A 24,104-nucleotide genomic window follows, 5' to 3' on the forward strand; every position below is an offset into this window, starting at 1 on the left:
TGTGTTTATTACTAGAGTTGAGTTTATGTTTAGGGCCTTTGTTACCGGCTATGGGTTCACGGTTATGGTGTTTATTTCTGGAGTTTTGTTTAGGTTTTGGGTGTTTATTGCTGGGGTTAGTGTGTTTATTACTGGATCTGGGTTTAGGGTTAGGATGTTTATTACTGGAGTTGGGTTTAGGGTTTGGGTGTTTATTACTGGAGCTGGGTTTAGGCTTAGAATGTTTATCACTGGGGTTGGGTTTAGGGTTAGTGTGTTTATTACTGGAGTTGGGTTACGATTAGGGTGTTTATTACTGGAGTTGGGTTTACGGTTAGGGTAGTTATTACTGGAGCTAGGTTTAGGGTTAGGGTGTGTATTACTGGAGTTGGGCTTACAGTTAGGCTGTTTATTACTGGAGTTACATTTAGCGTTAGAGTCTATATTACTGGAGCCAGAGTTTGGGCATTTATTACTGCAGTTGGGTGTAGGGTTAGATTGGTTATGACTGGAGCTGGGTTTACGGTTAGGGTGTTTGTTACTGGAGTTCGGTTTAGGGTTAGTTTGTTATTACTGGGGCTGGGTTTAGGGATAGGGTGTTTATTATTGGTGCTCGGTTTACGGTTAGGGTGTGTATTACTGGGGTAATCTTTGGGGTTAGGGTGATTATTACTGGTGTTGGGTTTAGGGTGTTTATTACTGGAGTTGGGTTTAGGTTTCGGGTGTTTATTACTGGAGTTGGGTTTAGGGTGTTTTTTCCTGGAGCTGGGGTTACAGTGTTTAATTCTGGAGTTGGGGTTGGGTTTACGGTGTTTATTACTGGAGTTGGGTTTGGGTTAGCGTGTTTATTACCGGAGTTGGGTTTACGGTTAGGGTGTTTATTACTGGAGTTGGGTTTAGGTTTCGGGTGTTTATTACTGGCGTTGGGTTTACAGTTAGGGTGTTTATTATTGCAGTTACGTTTAACGTTAGGGTGTTTATTACTGGAGTTGGGTTTACGGTTAGGGCATTTATTACTGGAGTTGGGTGTAGGGTTAGGTTGGCTATGACTGGAGCTGGGTTTACGGTTAGGGTGTTTATTACTGGAGTTCAGTTTAGGGTTAGGGTTGTTATTACTGGGGCTGTGTTTAGGGATAGGGTGTTTATTACTGGTGTTGGATTTAGGTTCAGGGTATTTATTACTGGAGTTGGGTTTAGGGTTAGGGGTTTATTACTGGAATTGGGTTTACGGTAAGTGTGTTTATTACTGGTGTTGGATTTAGGGTTAGGGTGTTTATTACTGGAGCTGGGTTTACGGTTAGTGTGATTATTACTGGAGTTGGGTTTAGGGTTAGGGTGTTTATTACTGGAGCTGGAGTTAGGGTGTTTATTACTGGATTTGGGTTTACGGTTAGGGCGTTTATTACTAGAATTGGCTTTATGGTTAGGGTGTTTATTACTGGAGTTGGGTTTAGGGTTAGGTTGGTTATTACTGGAGCTGGGTTTACGGTTAGGGTGTTTATTACTCGAGTTGGGTTTAGGGTTATGGTGTTTATTATTGGAGTTACGTTTAGCGTTAGCGTGTTTACTACTGCAGCTGGCTTTACGGTTAGGGTATTTATTTCTGTAGTTCCGTTTACGGTTAGGGTATTTGTTACTCCAGTTGGGTTTAGGGTTAGTGTGTTTATTACTGGAGTTTTGTTTAGGTTTTGGTTATTTATTACTGGCGTTGTTTTTAGGTTTCGGGTGTTTATTATTGGACTTGGGGTTAAGTTGTTTATTACTGGAGCGGGGTTTAGGTTTGGGGTGTTTAATACTGGAGTTGGGTTTCGGGTTAGGCTGTTTATTACTGGAGTTGATGTTACAGTGTTTATTACTGGAGTTGGGGTTGGGTTTAGGGTCTTTATTAATGGAGTTAGGTATACGTTTATGGCCTTTATTACTGGCGTTGAGTTTATGGTTAGCGTGTTTATTTCTGGAGTTTTGTTTAGGTTTTGGGTGTTTATTTTTGGAGTTGGGGTTAGTGTGTTTTGTTACTGGAGCTGGCTTTAGGGTTAGGATGTTTATTACTGGAGTTGGATTTAGGGTTTGGTTGTTTATTACTGGAGTTGAGGTTAGCGTGTTTATTTCTGGAGTTTTGTTTAGGTTTTGGGTGTTTATTTTTGGAGTTGGGGTTAGTGTGTTTTGTTACTGGAGCTGGCTTTAGGGTTAGGATGTTTATTACTGGAGTTGGATTTAGGGTTTGGTTGTTTATTACTGGAGTTGAGGTTAGCGTGTTTATTACTGGAGCTGTGTTTAGGGTTAGGATGTTTATAACAGGCATTTGGTTTAAGGTTTGGGTGTTTATTACTGGAGTTGGGTTACGGTTAGGGTGTTTATTCCTGGAGTTGGGTTCAGGTATAGGGTGTTTTTTGCTGGAGTTAGGGTTAGGGTGTTTATTACTGGAGCTGGGGTTAGGGTTAGGGTGTTTATTACTGGAGCTAAGTTTAGGGTTAGGGTGTTTATTAATGGAGTTGGGGTTATTGTGTTTGTTACTGGAGCTGGGTTTAGGGTTAGGATGTTTATTACTGGAGTTGGGTTTAGGGTTTGGGTGTTTATTACTGGAGTTGGGTTACGATTAGGCTATTTATTACTGGAGTTGGGTTTAGGGTTAGGATGTTTATTACTGGAGCTGGGGTTAGGGTCTTTGTTACTGCATTTGGGTTAGGGTTAGTGTGTTTATTACAGGAGTTTTGTGTAGGTTTTGGGTGTTTATTAGTGGAGTTGGGTTTAGGGTTAGGGTGTTTATTACTGGAGTTGGGGTTAAGGTCTTTACTACTGGAGCTGGGTTTAGGTTTAGAGTGTTTAATACTGGTGTTGGGTTTTGGGTTAGGCTTTTTATTACTGGAGTTGGGGTTACTGTCTTTATTACTGGAGTTGGGTTTACATTTAGGGCCTTTATTACCGGCTTTGGGTTCATGGTTATGGTGTTAATTTCTGGAATTTTGTTTAGGTTTTGGGTATTTATTGTTGGGGTTAGTGTGTTTATTTCTGGAGTTGGGTTTCGGGTTAGGGTGTTTAGTACTGGAGCTGGGTTTAGGGTTCGGATGTTTATTACTGGGGTTGGGTTTAGGGTTAGGGCGTTCACTACTGGAGTTGGGTTACAATCAGGGTGTGTATTACTGGAACAAAAACAGAATTACCTGGAAAAACTCAGCAGGTCTGGCAGCATCGGCGGAGAAGAAATCACCCCACCAGCCTCCGCATTCAAAGGATCATCCTCCGCCATTTCCGCCAACTCCAGCATGATGCCACTACCAAACACATCTTCCCTTCACCCCCCTTATCGGCATTCCGTAGGGATCGCTCCCTCCGGGACACCCTGGTCCACTCCTCCATCACCCCCTACTCCTCAACCCCCTCCTATGGCACAACCCCTTGCCCACGCAAAAGATGCAACACCTGCCCCTTCACTTCCTCTCTCCTCACCGTCCAAGGACCCAAACACTCCTTTCAAGTGAAGCAGCATTTCACTTGCATTTCCCCCCACTTAGTCTACTGCATTCGTTGCTCCCAATGTGGTCTCCTCTACATTGGAGAGACCAAACGTAAACTGGGCGACCGCTTTGCAGAACACCTGCGGTCTGTCCGCAAGAATGACCCAAACCTCCCTGTCGCTTGCCATTTTAACACTCCACCCTGCTCTCTTGCCCACATGTCTGTCCTTGGCTTGCTGCATTGTTCCAGTGAAGCCCAACGCAAACTGGAGGAACAACACCTCATCTTCCGACTAGGGACTTTACAGCCTTCCGGACTGAATATTGAATTCAACAACTTTAGGTCGTGAGTCCCCTCCCCCATCCCCACCCCCTTTCTGTTTCCCCCTTCTTTTTTTTTTCCCAATAAATTATAAAGATTTTCCTTTTCCCACCTATTTCCATTATATAAAAAAAAACCCACTAGAGCTATACCTTGAGTGCCCTACCATCCATTCTTAATTAGCACATTCGTTTAGATAATATCACCAACTTTAACTTTAACACCTATGTGTTCTATTGTACTATTGTTGTTGACATCTTTTGATGATCTGCCTCTATCACTGCTTGTTTGTCGCTACAACCACACCAACCCCCTCCACCTCTCTGTCTCTCTATCTCTCCGCCCCCCACACACACACCTTAAACCAGCTTATATTTCAGCTCTTTCCTGGACTCGAACTCAAGTTCTGTCGAAGGGTCATGAGGACTCGAAACGTCAACTCTTTTCTTCTCCGCCGATGCTGCCAGACCTGCTGAGTTTTTCCAGGTAATTCTGTTTTTGTTTTGGATTTCCAGCATCCGCAGTTTTTTTGTTTTTATCTCTGTGTATTACTGGAGTTGGGCTTACAGTTAGGCTGTTTATTATTGGAGTTACGTTTAGCATTAGGGTCTTTATTACTGGAGCTGGCGTTAGGGTGTTTATTACTGGAGTTGGGTTTATGGTTAGGGCGTTTAGTACTGGAGTTGGGTGTAGGGTCAGTTTGGTTATGACTGCAGCTGGATTTACAATTTGGGTGTTTATTACTGGAGTTCGGTTTAGGGTTAGGTTTGTTATTACTGGGGCTGGGTTTAGGGATAGGGTGTTTATTACTGGAGTTGGGTTTAGGGATAGGGTGTTTATTACTGGAGTTGGGTTTAGGGATAGGGTGTTTATTACTGGAGTTGGGTTTAGGGTTAGGGGTTTATTACTGGAGCTGGGTTTACGGTTAGTGTGTTTATTACTGGAGTTGCGTTTAGGGTTATGGTGTTTATTACTGGAGTTTTGTTTAGGTTTTGGGTGTTTATTACTGGAGTTGAGGTTAGTGTGTTTATTACTGGAGCTGTGTTTAGGGTTAGGATGTTTATTACAGGAGTTTGGGTTACGGTTAGGGTGTTTATTCCTGGAATTGGGTTACGGTTAGGGTGTTTATTACTGGAGTTGGGTTACAATTTGGGTGTTTATTACTGGGGTTGGGTTTACGGTTATATTGGTTATTACTGGAGCTGGGTTTAGGGTTAGGGTGTTTATTACTGGAGTTGGGTTTATGGTTAGGGCATTTATTACTGGAGTTGGGTTACGATCAGTGTGTTTATTACTGGAGTTGGGTTACGATCAGGGTGTTTATTACTGGAGCTGGGTGTAGTTTAGGGTGTTTACTACTGGAGTTGGGTTTAGGGTTTGGGTGTTTATTACTGGAGTTGGGCTGCGATTAGGGTGTTTATTACTGAAGTTAGGTTATGATTAGGGTGTTTATTACTGGAGCTAGGTTTAAGGTTAGGGTGTTTATTACTGGAGTTGGGTTTAGGGTTAGGCTGTTTATTACTGGAGCTGGGGTTAGGGTTAGGGTGTTTATTACTGGAGCTAGGTTTAGGGTTAGGGTGTTTATTACTGGAATTTTGTTTAGGTTTTGGGTGTTTATTACTGGAGCTGGGGTTAGGGTGTTTATTAATGGAGCTGAGTTTAGGTTTAGGGTGTGTATTACTGGAGTTGTCTTTAGGGTTAGGGTGTTTATTACTGCTGTTGGGCTTAGGGTTAGGGTGTTTATTACTGGGGTTGGTGTTGGGTTTAAGGTGTCTATTACTGGAGTTGGGTTTACGGTTAGGGCCTTTATTACCGGAGTTGGGTTTACGGTTAGGGTGTTTATTTCTGGACGTGGGTTTAGGCTTAGGGTCTTTGTTACTGCATTTGGGTTTAGGGTTAGTGTGTTTTTTACAGGAGTTTTGTTTAGGTTTTGGTTGTTTATTAGTGGAGTTGGGTTTAGGTTTTGGGTGTTTATTACTGGAGTTGGGATTAAGATGTTTATTACTGGAACTGGGTTTAGGTTTAGGCTGTTTATTACTGGAGTTGGGCTTACTGTGTGTATTACTGAAGTTTGGTTACGATTTGGGTGTTTATTACTGGAACTGGGTTACGATTTGGGTGTTTATTACTGGAATTGGGTAACGATTAGGGTGTTTATTACAGGAGTTGGGTTTACGGTTAGGTTGTTTATTACTTGAGTTGCGTTTAGGGTTAGGGTGTTTATTACTGGAGCTCGGTTTAGGGTGTTTATTACAGGTGTTTTGTTTAGGTTTTGGGTGTTTATTACTGGAGTTGGGTTTAGGGATAGGGGTTTATTACTGGAGTTTTGTTTAGGTTTTGGGTGTTTATTACTGGGGTTGCGTTTAGGGTTAGGTTGTTTATTATTTGAGTTGCGTTTAGGGTTGTGGTGTTTATTACTGGAGCTGGGTTTAGGGTTAGGGTGTTTATTACAGGTGTTTTGTTTAGGTTTTGGGTGTTTATTACTGGAGTTGGGTTTAGGGATAGGGGTTTATTACTGGAGTTTTTAGGTTTTGGGTGTTTATTACTGGAGTTGGGTTTAAGGTTAGGGGTTTATTACTGGGGTTGGGTTTAGGGTTAGGGTGTTTATTACTGGCATTGGGGTTATGTTTAGAGTGTTTATTACTGGAGTTGGGTTTATGGTTAGGGCCTTTAATACCGGAGTTCGGTTTACTGTTAGGGTGGTTATGATTGGAGCTGGGTTCACGGTTAGGGTGTGTATTACTGGAGTTGTCTTTAGGGTTAGGGTGTTTATTACTTCTATTGGGTTTAGGGTTCGAGTGTTTATTACTGGGGTTGATGTTGGGTTTAAGATGTCTATTACTGGAGTTGGGTTTACGGTTAGGGCCTTTATTACCGGTGTTGGGTTTACGGTTAGGGTGTTTATTTCTGGAGGTTGGTTTAGGGGTAGGGTCTTTGTTACTGCATTTGGGTTTAGGGTTAGTGTGTTTATTACAGGAGTTTTGTTTAGGTTTTGGGTGTTTATTAGTGGAGTTGGGTTTAGATTTAGGGTGTTCAATGCTGGTGTTGGGTTTTGGGTTAGGCTGTTTATTACTGGAGTTGGGGTTACTGTGTTTATTACTGGAGTTTAGTTTACGTTTAGGGCATTTATTACTGGCTTTGGGTTCACGGTTATAGTGTCTATTTTTGGAGTTTTGTTTAGGTTTTGGGTGTTTATTGTTGGGGTTAGTGTGTTTATTACTGGAGCTGGGTTTAGGGTTTGGGTGTTTATTACTGGAGTTGGGTTTCGGGTTAGGGTGTTTATTACTGGGGTTGGGTTTAGGGTTAGGTTGTCCATTACTGGAGTTGGGTTCAGGGTTAGGGTGTTTATTACTGGACTTGGGTTATGATTAATGTGTTTATTAGTGGAGTTGGGTTTACGGTTAGGGTGGTTATTACTGGAGCTGGGGTTAGGGTTAGTGTGTTTTTTACTGGAGCTATGTTTAGGGTTAGGGAGCCTATTACCGGCATTGGGTTTGCGGTTAGCGTGTTTATTTCTTGAGTTTTGTTTAGGTTTTGTGTGTTCATTACTGCAATTGGGGTTAGTGAGTTTGTTACTGGAGCTAGGTTTATGGTTAGGATGTTTATTGAGAGAGTTGGGTTTTGGGTTTAGCTGTTTATTACTGGAGTTGGGTTGCGATTAGGGTGTTTATTACTGGAGTTGGGTTACGATCAGGGTGTTTATTACTGGACAAAAACAGAATTACCTGGAAAAACTCAGCAGGTCTGGCAGCATCTGCGGAGAAGAAAAGAGTTGACGTTTCGAGTGCTCATGACCCTTCGACAGAACAAGGGTCATGAGGACTCGAAACGTCAACTCTTTTCTTCTCCGCCGATGCTGCCAGACCTGCTGAGTTTTTCCAGGTAATTCTGTTTTTGTTTTGGATTTCCAGCATCCGCAGTTTTTTTGTTTTTATCTCTGTGTTTATTACTGGAGCTGGGTTTAGTGTTAGGGTGTTTATTACTGGAGTTGGATTTAGGGTTTGGGTGTTTATTACTCGAGTTGGGCTGCGATTAGGGTGTTTATTACTGGAGTTGGGTTACGATTAGGGTGTTTATTACTGGAGCTGGGTTTAAGGTTAGGGTCTTTATTACTGGAGTTGGGTTTAGGGTTTGGTTGTTTATTACTGGAGCTAGGTTTAGGGTTTGGGTGTTTATTACTGGAATTTTGTTTAGGTTTTGGGTGTTTATTACTGGAGCTGGGGTTAGGGTATTTATTAATGGAGCTGAGTTTAGGTTTAGGGTGTGTATTACTGGAGTTGTCTTTAGGGTTAGGGTGTTTATTACTGCTGTTGCGTTTAGGGTTAGGGTGTTTATTACGGGGGTTGGTGTTGGGTTTAAGGTGTCTATTATTGGAGTTGGGTTTACGGTTAGGGCCTTTATTACCGGAGTTGGGTTTACGGTTTGTGTGTTCATTTCTGGAGGTCGGTTTAGGGGTAGGGTCTTTGTTACTGCATTTGGGTTTAGGGATAGTGTGTTTATTACAGGAGCTTTGTTTAGGTTTTGGTTGTTTATTAGTGGAGTTGGGTTTAGGTTTAGGGTGTTTAATACTGGTGTTGGCTTTTGGGTTAGGCTGTTTATTACTGGAGTTGGGGTTACTGTGTTTATTACTGGAGTTGAGTTTACGTTTAGGGCCTTTATTACTGGCTTTGGGTTCACGGTTATGGTGTCTATTTTTGGAGTTTTGTTTAGGTTTTGGGTGTTTATTGTTGGGGTTAGTGTGTTTATTACTGGAGCTGGGTTTAGGGTTAGGGTGTTTATTACTGGGGTTGGGTTTCGGGTTAGGGTGTTTATTTCTGGAGCTGGGTTTAGGGTTCAGATGTTTATTACTAGGGTTGGGTTTAGGTTTAGGGTGTTTATTACTGGAGTTGGGTTTAGGTTTCGGGTGTTCATTACTGGAGTTGGGTTATGATTAGGGTGTTTATTACTGGAGTTGGGTTTACGGTTAGGGTGGTTAAAACTGGAGCTGGGTTTAGGTTTAGGGTGTTTAATCCTGGAGTTGGGTTTCAGGTTAGGCTGCTTATTACTGGAGTTGGGGTTACTGTGCTTATTACTAGAGTTGATTTTACGTTTAGGGCCTTTATTAGCAGCTTTGGGTTCACGGTTATGGTGTTTATTTCTGGAGTTTTGTTTAGGTTTTGGGTGTTTATTACTGGGGTTGCGTTTAGGGTTAGGTTGTTTATTATTTGAGTTGCGTTTAGGGTTGTGGTGTTTATTACTGGAGCTGGGTTTAGGGTTAGGGTGTTTATTACAGGTGTTTTGTTTAGGTTTTGGGTGTTTATTACTGGAGTTGGGTTTAGGGATAGGGGTTTATTACTGGAGTTTTTAGGTTTTGGGTGTTTATTACTGGAGTTGGGTTTAAGGTTAGGGGTTTATTACTGGGGTTGGGTTTAGGGTTAGGGTGTTTATTACTGGCATTGGGGTTGTGTTTAGAGTGTTTATTACTGGAGTTGGGTTTATGGTTAGGGCCTTTAATACCGGAGTTCGGTTTACTGTTAGGGTGGTTATGATTGGAGCTGGGTTCACGGTTAGGGTGTGTATTACTGGAGTTGTCTTTAGGGTTAGGGTGTTTATTACTTCTATTGGGTTTAGGGTTCGAGTGTTTATTACTGGGGTTGATGTTGGGTTTAAGATGTCTATTACTGGAGTTGGGTTTACGGTTAGGGCCTTTATTACCGGTGTTGGGTTTACGGTTTGTGTGTTCATTTCTGGAGGTCGGTTTAGGGGTAGGGTCTTTGTTACTGCATTTGGGTTTAGGGATAGTGTGTTTATTACAGGAGCTTTGTTTAGGTTTTGGTTGTTTATTAGTGGAGTTGGGTTTAGGTTTAGGGTGTTTAATACTGGTGTTGGCTTTTGGGTTAGGCTGTTTATTACTGGAGTTGGGGTTACTGTGTTTATTACTGGAGTTGAGTTTACGTTTAGGGCCTTTATTACTGGCTTTGGGTTCACGGTTATGGTGTCTATTTTTGGAGTTTTGTTTAGGTTTTGGGTGTTTATTGTTGGGGTTAGTGTGTTTATTACTGGAGCTGGGTTTAGGGTTAGGGTGTTTATTACTGGGGTTGGGTTTCGGGTTAGGGTGTTTATTTCTGGAGCTGGGTTTAGGGTTCAGATGTTTATTACTAGGGTTGGGTTTAGGTTTAGGGTGTTTATTACTGGAGTTGGGTTTAGGTTTCGGGTGTTCATTACTGGAGTTGGGTTATGATTAGGGTGTTTATTACTGGAGTTGGGTTTACGGTTAGGGTGGTTAAAACTGGAGCTGGGTTTAGGTTTAGGGTGTTTAATCCTGGAGTTGGGTTTCAGGTTAGGCTGCTTATTACTGGAGTTGGGGTTACTGTGCTTATTACTAGAGTTGATTTTACGTTTAGGGCCTTTATTAGCAGCTTTGGGTTCACGGTTATGGTGTTTATTTCTGGAGTTTTGTTTAGGTTTTGGGTGTTTATTACTGGGGTTGCGTTTAGGGTTAGGTTGTTTATTATTTGAGTTGCGTTTAGGGTTGTGGTGTTTATTACTGGAGCTGGGTTTAGGGTTAGGGTGTTTATTACAGGTGTTTTGTTTAGGTTTTGGGTGTTTATTACTGGAGTTGGGTTTAGGGATAGGGGTTTATTACTGGAGTTTTTAGGTTTTGGGTGTTTATTACTGGAGTTGGGTTTAAGGTTAGGGGTTTATTACTGGGGTTGGGTTTAGGGTTAGGGTGTTTATTACTGGCATTGGGGTTGTGTTTAGAGTGTTTATTACTGGAGTTGGGTTTATGGTTAGGGCCTTTAATACCGGAGTTCGGTTTACTGTTAGGGTGGTTATGATTGGAGCTGGGTTCACGGTTAGGGTGTGTATTACTGGAGTTGTCTTTAGGGTTAGGGTGTTTATTACTTCTATTGGGTTTAGGGTTCGAGTGTTTATTACTGGGGTTGATGTTGGGTTTAAGATGTCTATTACTGGAGTTGGGTTTACGGTTAGGGCCTTTATTACCGGTGTTGGGTTTACGGTTAGGGTGTTTATTTCTGGAGGTTGGTTTAGGGGTAGGGTCTTTGTTACTGCATTTGGGTTTAGGGTTAGTGTGTTTATTACAGGAGCTTTGTTTAGGTTTTGGGTGTTTATTAGTGGAGTTGGGTTTAGATTTAGGGTGTTCAATGCTGGTGTTGGGTTTTGGGTTAGGCTGTTTATTACTGGAGTTGGGGTTACTGTGTTTATTACTGGAGTTTAGTTTACGTTTAGGGCATTTATTACTGGCTTTGGGTTCACGGTTATAGTGTCTATTTTTGGAGTTTTGTTTAGGTTTTGGGTGTTTATTGTTGGGGTTAGTGTGTTTATTACTGGAGCTGGGTTTAGGGTTTGGGTGTTTATTACTGGAGTTGGGTTTCGGGTTAGGGTGTTTATTACTGGGGTTGGGTTTAGGGTTAGGTTGTCCATTACTGGAGTTGGGTTCAGGGTTAGGGTGTTTATTACTGGACTTGGGTTATGATTAATGTGTTTATTAGTGGAGTTGGGTTTACGGTTAGGGTGGTTATTACTGGAGCTGGGGTTAGGATTAGTGTGTTTTTTACTGGAGCTATGTTTAGGGTTAGGGAGCCTATTACCGGCATTGGGTTTGCGGTTAGCGTGTTTATTTCTTGAGTTTTGTTTAGGTTTTGTGTGTTCATTACTGCAATTGGGGTTAGTGAGTTTGTTACTGGAGCTAGGTTTATGGTTAGGATGTTTATTGAGAGAGTTGGGTTTTGGGTTTAGCTGTTTATTACTGGAGTTGGGTTGCGATTAGGGTGTTTATTACTGGAGTTGGGTTACGATCAGGGTGTTTATTACTGGACAAAAACAGAATTACCTGGAAAAACTCAGCAGGTCTGGCAGCATCTGCGGAGAAGAAAAGAGTTGACGTTTCGAGTGCTCATGACCCTTCGACAGAACAAGGGTCATGAGGACTCGAAACGTCAACTCTTTTCTTCTCCGCCGATGCTGCCAGACCTGCTGAGTTTTTCCAGGTAATTCTGTTTTTGTTTTGGATTTCCAGCATCCGCAGTTTTTTTGTTTTTATCTCTGTGTTTATTACTGGAGCTGGGTTTAGTGTTAGGGTGTTTATTACTGGAGTTGGATTTAGGGTTTGGGTGTTTATTACTCGAGTTGGGCTGCGATTAGGGTGTTTATTACTGGAGTTGGGTTACGATTAGGGTGTTTATTACTGGAGCTGGGTTTAAGGTTAGGGTCTTTATTACTGGAGTTGGGTTTAGGGTTTGGTTGTTTATTACTGGAGCTAGGTTTAGGGTTTGGGTGTTTATTACTGGAATTTTGTTTAGGTTTTGGGTGTTTATTACTGGAGCTGGGGTTAGGGTATTTATTAATGGAGCTGAGTTTAGGTTTAGGGTGTGTATTACTGGAGTTGTCTTTAGGGTTAGGGTGTTTATTACTGCTGTTGCGTTTAGGGTTAGGGTGTTTATTACGGGGGTTGGTGTTGGGTTTAAGGTGTCTATTATTGGAGTTGGGTTTACGGTTAGGGCCTTTATTACCGGAGTTGGGTTTACGGTTTGTGTGTTTATTTCTGGAGGTCGGTTTAGGGGTAGGGTCTTTGTTACTGCATTTGGGTTTAGGGATAGTGTGTTTATTACAGGAGCTTTGTTTAGGTTTTGGTTGTTTATTAGTGGAGTTGGGTTTAGGTTTAGGGTGTTTAATACTGGTGTTGGCTTTTGGGTTAGGCTGTTTATTACTGGAGTTGGGGTTACTGTGTTTATTACTGGAGTTGAGTTTACGTTTAGGGCCTTTATTACTGGCTTTGGGTTCACGGTTATGGTGTCTATTTTTGGAGTTTTGTTTAGGTTTTGGGTGTTTATTGTTGGGGTTAGTGTGTTTATTACTGGAGCTGGGTTTAGGGTTAGGGTGTTTATTACTGGGGTTGGGTTTCGGGTTAGGGTGTTTATTTCTGGAGCTGGGTTTAGGGTTCAGATGTTTATTACTAGGGTTGGGTTTAGGTTTAGGGTGTTTATTACTGGAGTTGGGTTTAGGTTTCGGGTGTTCATTACTGGAGTTGGGTTATGATTAGGGTGTTTATTACTGGAGTTGGGTTTACGGTTAGGGTGGTTAAAACTGGAGCTGGGTTTAGGTTTAGGGTGTTTAATCCTGGAGTTGGGTTTCAGGTTAGGCTGCTTATTACTGGAGTTGGGGTTACTGTGCTTATTACTAGAGTTGATTTTACGTTTAGGGCCTTTATTAGCGGCTTTGGGTTCACGGTTATGGTGTTTATTTCTGGAGTTTTGTTTAGGTTTTGGGTGTTTATTGTTGGGGTTAGTGTGTTTATTACTGGAGCTTGGTTTAGGGTTAGGGTGTTTATTACTGGTGTTGGGATTAGGGTTAGGTTGTTCAATACTGGAGTTGGGTTTAGGGTTAGGGTGTTTATTACTGGACTTGGGTTATGATTAGGGTTTTTATTACCGGAGTTGGGTTTACGGTTAGGGTGTTTATTTCTGGAGGTCGGTTTAGGGTTAGGGTCTTTGTTACTGCATTTGGGTTTAGGGTTAGTGTGTTTATTACAGGTGTTTTGTTTAGGTTTTGGGTGTTTATTAGTGGAGTTGGGTTTAGGTTTTGGGTAATAATGGTGTTGGCTTTTGGGTTAGGCTGTTTATTACTGGAGTTGGCGTTACTGTGTTTATTACTGGAGTTGGGTTTATGGTTAGGGTGTTTATTATTGGAGTTGGGTTTCGGGTTAGGGTGGTTATTACTAGAGTTGGCTTCAGGTATAGGGTGTTTTTTGCTGGAGTTAGGGTTAGGGTGTTTATTACTGGAGCTGGGGTTAGGGTTAGGGTGTTTATTACTGGAGCTAAGTTTAGGGTTAGGGTGTTTATTAATGGAGTTGGGGTTATTGTGTTTGTTACTGGAGCTGGGTTTAGGGTTAGGATGTTTATTACTGGAGTTGGGTTTAGGGTTTGGGTGTTTATTACTGGAGTTGGGTTACGATTAGGCTATTTATTACTGGAGTTGGGTTTAGGGTTAGGATATTTATTACTGGAGCTGGGGTTAGGGTCTTTGTTACTGCATTTGGGTTAGGGTTAGTGTGTTTATTACAGGAGTTTTGTGTAGGTTTTGGGTGTTTATTAGTGGAGTTGGGTTTAGATTTAGGGTGTTTATTACTGGAGTTGGGGTTAAGGTCTTTACTACTGGAGCTGGGTTTAGGTTTAGAGTGTTTAATACTGGCGTTGGGTTTTGGGTTAGGCTTTTTATTACTGGAGTTGGGGTTACTGTCTTTATTACTGGAGTTGGGTTTACATTTAGGGCCTTTATTACCGGCTTTGGGTTCATGGTTATGGTGTTAATTTCTGGAATTTTGTTTAGGTTTTGGGTATTTATTGTTGGGGTTAGTGTGTTTATTTCTGGAGTTGGGTTTCGGGTTAGGGTGTTTAGTACTGGAGCTGGGTTTAGGGTTCGGATGTTTATTACTGGGGTTGGGTTTAGGGTTAGGGCGTTCACTACTGGAGTTGGGTTACAATTAGGGTGTGTATTACTGGAGTTGGGCTTACAGTTAGGCTGTTTATTATTGGAGTTACGTTTAGCATTAGGGTCTTTATTACTGGAGCTGGCGTTAGGGTGTTTATTACTGGAGTTGGGTTTATGGTTAGGGCGTTTAGTACTGGAGTTGGGTTACGATCAGTGTGTTTATTACTGGAGTTGGGTTACGATCAGGGTGTTTATTACTGGAGCTGGGTGTAGTTTAGGGTGTTTACTACTGGAGTTGGGTTTAGGGTTTGGGTGTTTATTACTGGAGTTGGGCTGCGATTAGGGTGTTTATTACTGAAGTTAGGTTATGATTAGGGTGTTTATTACTGAAGTTAGGTTATGATTAGGGTGTTTATTACTGGAGCTGGGTTTAAGGTTAGGGTGTTTATTACTGGAGTTGGGTTTAGGGTTAGGCTGTTTATTACTGGAGCTGGGGTTAGGGTTAGGGTGTTTATTACTGGAGCTAGGTTTAGGGTTAGGGTGTTTATTACTGGAATTTTGTTTAGGTTTTGGGTGTTTATTACTGGAGCTGGGGTTAGGGTGTTTATTAATGGAGCTGAGTTTAGGTTTAGGGTGTGTATTACTGGAGATGTCTTTAGGGTTAGGGTGTTTATTACTGCTGTTGGGCTTAGGGTTAGGGTGTTTATTACTGGGGTTGGTGTTGGGTTTAAGGTGTCTATTACTGGAGTTGGGTTTACGGTTAGGGCCTTTATTACCAGAGTTGGGTTTACGGTTAGGGTGTTTATTTCTGGACGTGGGTTTAGGCTTAGGGTCTTTGTTACTGCATTTGGGTTTAGGGTTAGTGTGTTTATTACAGGAGTTTTGTTTAGGTTTTGGTTGTTTATTAGTGGAGTTGGGTTTAGGTTTTGGGTGTTTATTACTGGAGTTGGGATTAAGATGTTTATTACTGGAGCTGGGTTTAGGTTTAGGCTGTTTATTACTGGAGTTGGGCTTACTGTGTGTATTACTGAAGTTTGGTTACGATTTGGGTGTTTATTACTGGAACTGGGTTACGATTTGGGTGTTTATTACTGGAATTGGGTAACGATTAGGGTGTTTATTACTGGAGTTGGGTTTACGGTTAGGTGGTTTATTACTTGAGTTGCGTTTAGGGTTAGAGTGTTTATTACTGGAGCTGGGTTTAGGGTTAGGGTGTTTATTACAGGTGTTTTGTTTAGGTTTTGGGTGTTTATTACTGGAGCTGGGGTTAGGGTGTTTATTAATGGAGCTGAGTTTAGGTTTAGGGTGTGTATTACTGGAGTTGTCTTTAGGGTTAGGGCCTTTATTACCGGAGTTGGGTTTACAGTTAGGGTGTTTATTACTGGAGGTTGGTTTAGGGTTAGGGTCTTTGTTACTGCATTTGGGTTTAGGGTTTGTGTGTTTATTACAGGAGTTTTGTTTAGGATTTGGGTGTTTATTAGTGGAGTTGGGTTTAGGTTTAGGGTGTTTAATACTGGTGTTGGCTTTTGGGTTAGGCTGTTTATTACTGGAGTTGGGGTTACTGTGTTTATTACTGGAGTTGAGTTTACGTTTAGGGCCTTTATTACTGGCTTTGGGTTCATGGTTATGGTGTCTATTTTTGGAGTTTTGTTTAGGTTTTGGGTGTTTATTGTTGGGGTTAGTGTGTTTATTACTGGAGCTGGGTTTAGGGTTAGGATGTTTATTACTGGAGTTGGGTTTAGGGTTAGGGTGTTTATTACTGGAATTGGGTTTCACGTTAGGGTGTTTATTTCTGGAGCTGGGATTAGGGTTCGGATGTTTATTACTGGGGTTCGGTTTAGGGTTAGGGTGTTTATTACTGGAGTTGGGTTTAGGTTTCAGGTGTTTATTACTGGAGTTGGGATTAAGATGTTTATTGCTGGAGCTGGGTTTAGGTTTAGGATGTTTAATACTGGAGTTGGTTTTCGGGTTAGGCTGGCTGTTACTGGAGTTGGGCTTACTGTGTGTATTATTGAAGTTGGGTTACGGTTAGCGTGTTTATTACTGGAATTGGGTTACGATTTGGGTGTTTATTACTGGAATTGGGTAACGATTAGGGTGTTTATTACTGGAGTTGGGTTTACGGTTAGGTTGTTTATTACTTGAGTTGCGTTTAGGGTTAGGGTGTTTATTACTGGAGCTCGGTTTAGGGTGTTTATTACAGGTGTTTTGTTTAGGTTTTGTGTGTTTATTACTGGAGTTGGGTTTAGGGATAGGGGTTTATTACTGGAGTTTTGTTTAGGTTTTGGGTGTTTATTACTGGGGTTGGGTTTAGGGTTAGGTTGTTTATTATTTGAGTTGCGTTTAGGGTTGAGGTGTTTATTACTGGAGCTGGGTTTAGGGTTAGGGTGTTTATTACAGGTGTTTTGTTTAGGTTTTGGGTGTTTATTACTGGAGTTGGGTTTAGGGATAGGGGTTTATTACTGGAGTTTTGTTTAGGTTTTGGGTGTTTATTACTGGAGTTGGGTTTAAGGTTAGGGGTTTATTACTGGGGTTGGGTTTAGGGTTAGGGTGTTTATTACTGGCATTGGAGTTGTGTTTAGAGTGTTTATTACTGGAGTTGGGTTTATGGTTAGGGCCTTTAATACCGGAGTTCGGTTTACTGTTAGGGTGGTTATGATTGGAGCTGGGTTCACGGTTAGGGTGTGTATTACTGGAGTTGTCTTTAGGGTTAGGGTGTTTATTACTTCTATTGGGTTTAGGGTTCGAGTGTTTATTACTGGGGTTGATGTTGGGTTTAAGATGTCTATTACTGGAGTTGGGTTTACGGTTAGGGCCTTTATTACCGGTGTTGGGTTTACGGTTAGGGTGTTTATTTCTGGAGGTTGGTTTAGGGGTAGGGTCTTTGTTACTGCATTTGGGTTTAGGGTTAGTGTGTTTATTACAGGAGTTTTGTTTAGGTTTTGGGTGTTTATTAGTGGAGTTGGGTTTAGATTTAGGGTGTTCAATGCTGGTGTTGGGTTTTGGGTTAGGCTGTTTGTTACTGGAGTTGGGGTTACTGTGTTTATTACTGGAGTTTAGTTTACGTTTAGGGCATTTATTACTGGCTTTGGGTTCACGGTTATAGTGTCTATTTTTGGAGTTTTGTTTAGGTTTTGGGTGTTTATTGTTGGGGTTAGTGTGTTTATTACTGGAGCTGGGTTTAGGGTTTGGGTGTTTATTACTGGAGTTGGGTTTCGGGTTAGGGTGTTTATTACTGGGGTTGGGTTTAGGGTTAGGTTGTCCATTACTGGAGTTGGGTTCAGGGTTAGGGTGTTTATTACTGGACTTGGGTTATGATTAATGTGTTTATTAGTGGAGTTGGGTTTACGGTTAGGGTGGTTATTACTGGATCTGGGGTTAGGGTTAGTGTGTTTATTACTGGAGCTATGTTTAGGGTTAGGGAGCCTATTACCGGCATTGGGTTTGCGGTTAGCGTGTTTATTTCTTGAGTTTTGTTTAGGTTTTGTGTGTTCATTACTGCAATTGGGGTTAGTGAGTTTGTTACTGGAGCTAGGTTTATGGTTAGGATGTTTATTGAGAGAGTTGGGTTTTGGGTTTAGCTGTTTATTACTGGAGTTGGGTTGCGATTAGGGTGTTTATTACTGGAGTTGGGTTACGATCAGGGTGTTTATTACTGGAGCTGGGTTTAGTGTTAGGGTGTTTATTACTGGAGTTGGATTTAGGGTTTGGGTGTTTATTACTCGAGTTGGGCTGCGATTAGGGTGTTTATGACTGGAGTTGGGTTACGATTAGGGTGTTTATTACTGGAGCTGGGTTTAAGGTTAGGCTCTTTATTACTGGAGTTGGGTTTAGGGTTTGGTTGTTTATTACTGGAGCTAGGTTTAGGGTTTGGGTGTTTATTACTGGAATTTTGTTTAGGTTTTGGGTGTTTATTACTGGAGCTGGGGTTAGGGTGTTTATTAATGGAGCTGAGTTTAGGTTTAGGGTGTGTATTACTGGAGTTGTCTTTAGGGTTAGGGTGTTTATTACTGCTGTTGCGTTTAGGGTTAGGGTGTTTATTACGGGGGTTGGTGTTGGGTTTAAGGTGTCTATTATTGGAGTTGGGTTTACGGTTAGGGCCTTTATTACCGGAGTTGGGTTTACGGTTTGTGTGTTTATTTCTGGAGGTCGGTTTAGGGTTAGGGTCTTTGTTACTGCATTTGGGTTTAGGGATAGTGTGTTTATTACAGGAGCTTTGTTTAGGTTTTGGGTGTTTATTAGTGGAGTTGGGTTTAGGTTTAGGGTGTTTAATACTGGTGTTGGCTTTTGGGTTAGGCTGTTTATTACTGGATTTGGGGTTACTGTGTTTATTACTGGAGTTGAGTTTACGTTTAGGGCCTTTATTACTGGCTTTGGGTTCACGGTTATGGTGTCTATTTTTGGAGTTTTGTTTAGCTTTTGGGTGTTTATTGTTGGGGTTAGTGTGTTTATTACTGGAGCTGGGTTTAGGGTTAGGGTGTTTATTACTGGGGTTGGGTTTCGGGTTAGGGTGTTTATTTCTGGAGCTGGGTTTAGGGTTCAGATGTTTATTACTAGGGTTGGGTTTAGGTTTAGGGTGTTTATTACTGGAGTTGGGTTTAGGTTTCGGGTGTTCATTACTGGAGTTGGGTTATGATTAGGGTGTTTATTACTGGAGTTGGGTTTACGGTTAGGGTGGTTAAAACTGGAGCTGGGTTTAGGTTTAGGGTGTTTAATCCTGGAGTTGGGTTTCAGGTTAGGCTGCTTATTACTGGAGTTGGGGTTACTGTGCTTATTACTAGAGTTGATTTTACGTTTAGGGCCTTTATTAGCGGCTTTGGGTTCACGGTTAAGGTGTTTATTTCTGGAGTTTTGTTTAGGTTTTGGGTGTTTATTGTTGGGGTTAGTGTGTTTATTACTGGAGCTTGGTTTAGGGTTAGGGTGTTTATTACTGGTGTTGGGATTAGGGTTAGGTTGTTCAATACTGGAGTTGGGTTTAGGGTTAGGGTGTTTATTACTGGACTTGGGTTATGATTAGGGTTTTTATTACCGGAGTTGGGTTTACGGTTAGGGTGTTTATTTCTGGAGGTCGGTTTAGGGTTAGGGTCTTTGTTACTGCATTTGGGTTTAGGGTTAGTGTGTTTATTACAGGTGTTTTGTTTAGGTTTTGGGTGTTTATTAGTGGAGTTGGGTTTAGGTTTAGGGTAATACTGGTGTTGGCTTTTGGGTTAGGCTGTTTATTACTGGAGTTGGCGTTACTGTGTTTATTACTGGATTTGAGTTTACGTTTAGGGCCTTTATTACTGGCTTTGGGTTCACGGTTATGGTGTCTATTTTTGGAGTTTTGTTTAGGTTTTGGGTGTTTATTGTTGGGGTTAGTGTGTTTATTACTGGAGCTGGGTTTAGGGTTAGGATGTTTATCACTGGAGTTGGGTTTAGGGTTTGGGTGTTTATTATTGGAGTTGGGTTTCAGGTTAGGGTCTTTATTTCTGGAGCTGGGTTTAGGGTTTGGATGTTTATTACTGGGGTTGGGTTTAGGTTTAGGGTGTTTTTTACGGGAGTTGGGTTTAGGTTTTGGGTCTTTATTACTGGAGTTGTGTTATGATTAGGGTGTTTATTACTGGAGTTGTGTTTACGGTTAGTGTGGTTATTACTGGAGCTGGGTTTAGGTTTAGGGTGTTTAATACTGGAGTTGGGTTTCGGGTTAGGCTGCTTATTACTGGAGTTGGGGTTACTGTGCTTATTACTAGAGTTGAGTTTACATTTCGGGCCTTTATTAGCGGCTTTGGGTTCACGGTTATGTTGTTTATTTCTGGAGTTTTGTTTAGGTTTTGAGTGTTTATTGTTGGGGTTAGTGTGTTTATTACTGGAGTTGGGTTTAGGGTTAGGGTGTTTATTACTGGTGTTGGGATTAGGGTTAGGTTGTTCAATACTGGAGTTGGGTTTAGGGTTAGGGTGTTTATTACTGGACTTGGGTTATGATTAGGGTGTTTATTACTGGAGTTGGTTTTACGGTTAGGGTGGTTATTGCTGGAGCTGGGGTTAGGGTTAGTGTTTTTATTTCTGGAGCTAGGTTTAGGGTTAGGGAGCCTATTACCGGCATTGGGTTTGCGGTTAGCGTGTTTATATCTGGAGTTTTGTTTAGGTTTTGTGTGTTCATTACTGCATTTGGGGTTAGTGTGTTTGTTACTGGAGCTGGGTTTATGGTTAGGATGTTTATCGATAGAGTTGGCTTTAGGGTTTAGCTGTTTATTACTGGAGTTGGGTTGCGATTAGGGTGTTTATTACTGGAATTGGGTTACGATCAGGGTGTTTATTACTGGAATTGGGTTACTATCAGGGTGTTTATTACTGGAGCTGGGTTTAATGTTAGGGTGTTTATTACTGAAGTTGGGTTTAGGGTTTGGGTGTTTATTACTGGAGTTGGGCTGCAATTAGGGTGTTTATTACTGGAGTTGGGTTACGATTAGGGTGTTTATTACTGGAGCTGGGTTTAAGGTTAGGGTGTTTATTACTGGAGTTAGGTTTAGGGTTAAGCTGTTTATTACTGGAGCTCGGGTTAGGGTTGGGGAGTTTATTACTGGAGCTAGGTTTAGGGTTAGGGTGTTTATTACTGGAGCTCGGGTTAGGGTTGGGGAGTTTATTACTGGAGCTAGGTTTAGGGTTAGGGTGTTTATTACTTGAATTTTGTTTAGGTTTTGGGTGTTTATTACTGGAGCTGGGGTTAGGGTGTTTCTTAATGGAGCTGAGTTTAGGTTTAGGTGTGTATTACTGGAGTTGTCTTTAGGGTTAGGGTGTTTATTACTGCTGTTGGGTTTAGGGTTAGGGTGTTTATTACTGGAGCTGGTTTTAGGATTAGGATGGTTATTACTGGAGTTTTGTTTAGGTTTTGGGTGTTTATTACTGGAGTTGGGTTTAGGGTTAGGGGTTTATTACTGGGGTTGGGTTTAGGGTTAGGGTATTGATTACTGGAGTTGGTGTTGTGTTTAGGGTGTTCATTACTGGAGTTGGTTTTAGGGTTAGGGGTTTATTACTGGGTTTGGGTTTATGGTTATGGCCTTTATTACCGGATTTTGGTTTACTGTTAGGGTGGTTATGATTGGAGCTGGGTTCACGGTTAGGATGTGTATTACTGTAGTTGTCTTTAGGGTTAGGGTGTTTATTACTGCTGTTGGGTTTAGGGTTAGAGTGTTTATTACTGGGGTTGGTGTTGGGTTTAAGATGTCTATTATTGGAGTTGCGTTTACGGTTAGGGCCTTTATTACTGGAGTTGGGTTTACGGTTAGGGTGTTTACTTCTGGAGGTCGGTTTAGGGTTAGGGTCTTTGTTACTGCATTTGGGTTTAGGGTTAGTGTGTTTATTACAGGTGTTTTGCTTAGGTTTTTGGTGTTTATTAGTGGAGTTGGGTTTAGGTTTAGGGTAATACTGGTGTTGGCTTTTTGGTTAGGCTCTTTATTACTGGAGTTGGGGTTACTGTGTTTATTACTGGAGTTGAGTTTACATTTAGGGCCTTTATTACTGGCTTTGGGTTCACGGTTATGGTGTCTATTTTTGGAGTTTTGTTTAGGTTTTGGGTGTTTATTGTTGGGGTTAGTGTGTTTATTACTGGAGCTGGGTTTAGGGTTAGGATGTTTATTACTGAAGTTGGGTTTCGGGTTAGGGTGTTTATTTCTGGAGCTGGGTTTAGGGTTTGGATGTTTATTACTGGGGTTGGGTTTAGGTTTAGGGTGTTTTTTACTGGAGTTGGATTTAGGTATTGGGTGTTTATTACTGGAGTTGTGTTATGATTAGGGTGTTTATTACTGGAGTTGTGTTTACGGTTAGTGTGGTTATTACTGGAGCTGGGTTTAGGTTTAGGGTGTTTAGTACTGGAGTTGGGTTTCGGGTTAGGCTGCTTATTACTGGAGTTGGGGTTACTGTGCTTATTACTAGAGTTGAGTTTACGTTTAGGGCCTTTATTAGCGGCTTTGGGTTCACGGTTATGGTGTTTATTTCTGGAGTTTTGTTTAGGTTTTGGGTGTTTATTGTTGGGGTTAGTGTGTTTATTACTGGAGCTGGGTTTAGGGTTAGGGTGTTTATTACTGGGGTTGGGATTAGGGTTAGGTTGTTCAATGCTGGAGTTGGGTTCAGGGTTAGGGTGTTTATTACTGGACTTGGGTTATGATTAGGGTGTTTATTACTGGAGTTGGTTTTACGGTTAGGGTGGTTATTACTGGAGCTGGGGTTAGGGTTAGTGTTTTTATTTCTGGAGCTAGGTTTAGGGTTAGGGAGCCTATTACCGGCATTGGGTTTGCGGTTAGCGTGTTTATTTCTGGAGTTTTGTTTAGGTTTTGTGTGTTCATTACTGCATTTGGGGTTAGTGTGTTTGTTACTGGAGCTGGGTTTATGGTTAGGATGTTTATCGATAGAGTTGGCTTTAGGGTTTAGCTGTTTATTACTGGAGTTGGGTTGCGATTAGGGTGTTTATTACTGGAGTTGGGTTACGATCAGGGTGTTTATTACTGGAATTGGGTTACTATCAGGGTGTTTATTACTGGAGCTGGGTTTAATGTTAGGGTGTTTATTACTGGAGTTGGGTTTAGGGTTTGGGTGTTTATTACTGGAGTTGGGTTATGATTAGGGTGTTTATTCCTGGAATTGGTTTTACGGTTAGGGTGGTTATTCCTGGAGCTGGGGTTAGGGTGTTTATTAATGGAGCTGAGTTTAGGTTTAGGTGTGTATTACTGGAGTTGTCTTTAGGATTAGGGTGTTTATTACTGCTGTTGGGTTTAGGGTTAGGATGTTTATTACTGGGGTTGGTGTTGGGTTTAAGGTGTCTATTACTGGAGTTGGGTTTACGGTTAGGGCCTTTATTACCGGAGTTGGGTTTACGGTTAGGGTGTTTATTTCTGGAGGTGGGTTTAGGCTTAGGATCTTTGTTACTGCATTTGTGTTTAGGGTTAGTGTGTTTATTGCAGGAGTTTTGTTTAGGTTTTGGTTGTTTATTAGTGGAGTTGGGTTTAGGGTTTGGGTGTTTATTACTGGAGTTGGGATTAGGTTTAGGATGTTTAATACTGGAGTTGGTTTTCGGGTTAGGCTGTTTATTACTGGAGTTGGGCTTACTGTGTGTATTATTGGAGTTGGGTTATGGTTAGCGTGTTTATTATGGACCTGGGTTACGATTTGGGTGTTTATTACTGGAATTGGGTAACGATTAGGGTGTTTATTACTGGAGTTGGGTTTACGGTTAGGTTGTTTATTACTTGAGTTGCGTTTAGGGTTAGGGTGTTTATTACTGGAGCTGGGTTTAGGGTTAGGGTGTTTATTACAGGTGTTTTGTTTAGGTTTTGTGTGTTTATTACTGGAGTTGGGTTTAGGGATAGGGGTTTATTACTGGGGTTGGGTTTAGGGTTAGGGTGTTTATTACTGGAGTTGGGGTTGTGTTTAGGGTGTTTATTACTGGAGTTGTGTTTATGGTTAGTGCCTTTATTACTGGAGTTCGGTTTACTGTTAGGGTGTTTATGGTTAGAGCTGAATTCACGTTTAGGGTGTGTATTACTGGAGTTGTCTTTAGGGTTAGGGTGTTTATTACTGCTGTTGGGTTTAGGGTTAGAGTGTTTATTACTGGGGTTGGTGTTGTATTTAAGATGTCTATTACTGGAGTTGGGATTACGGTTAGGGCCTTTATTACCGGAGTTGGGTTTACGGTTAGGGTGTTTATTTCTGGAGGTCGTTTTAGGGTTAGGGTCTTTGTTACTGCATTTGGGTTTAGGGTTTGTGTGTTTATGACAGGAGTTTTGTTTAGGTTTTGGGTGTTTATTAGTGGAGTTGGGTTTAGGTTTAGGGTGTTTAATACTGGTGTTGGCTTTTGGGTTAGGCTGTTTATTACTGGAGTTGGGGTTACTGTGTTTATTACTGGAGTTGAATTTACGTTTAGGGCCTTTATTACTGGCTTTGGG

Source organism: Carcharodon carcharias, chromosome 20, assembly GCF_017639515.1.
Source record: "Carcharodon carcharias isolate sCarCar2 chromosome 20, sCarCar2.pri, whole genome shotgun sequence".
NCBI lineage: Eukaryota > Metazoa > Chordata > Chondrichthyes > Lamniformes > Lamnidae > Carcharodon > Carcharodon carcharias.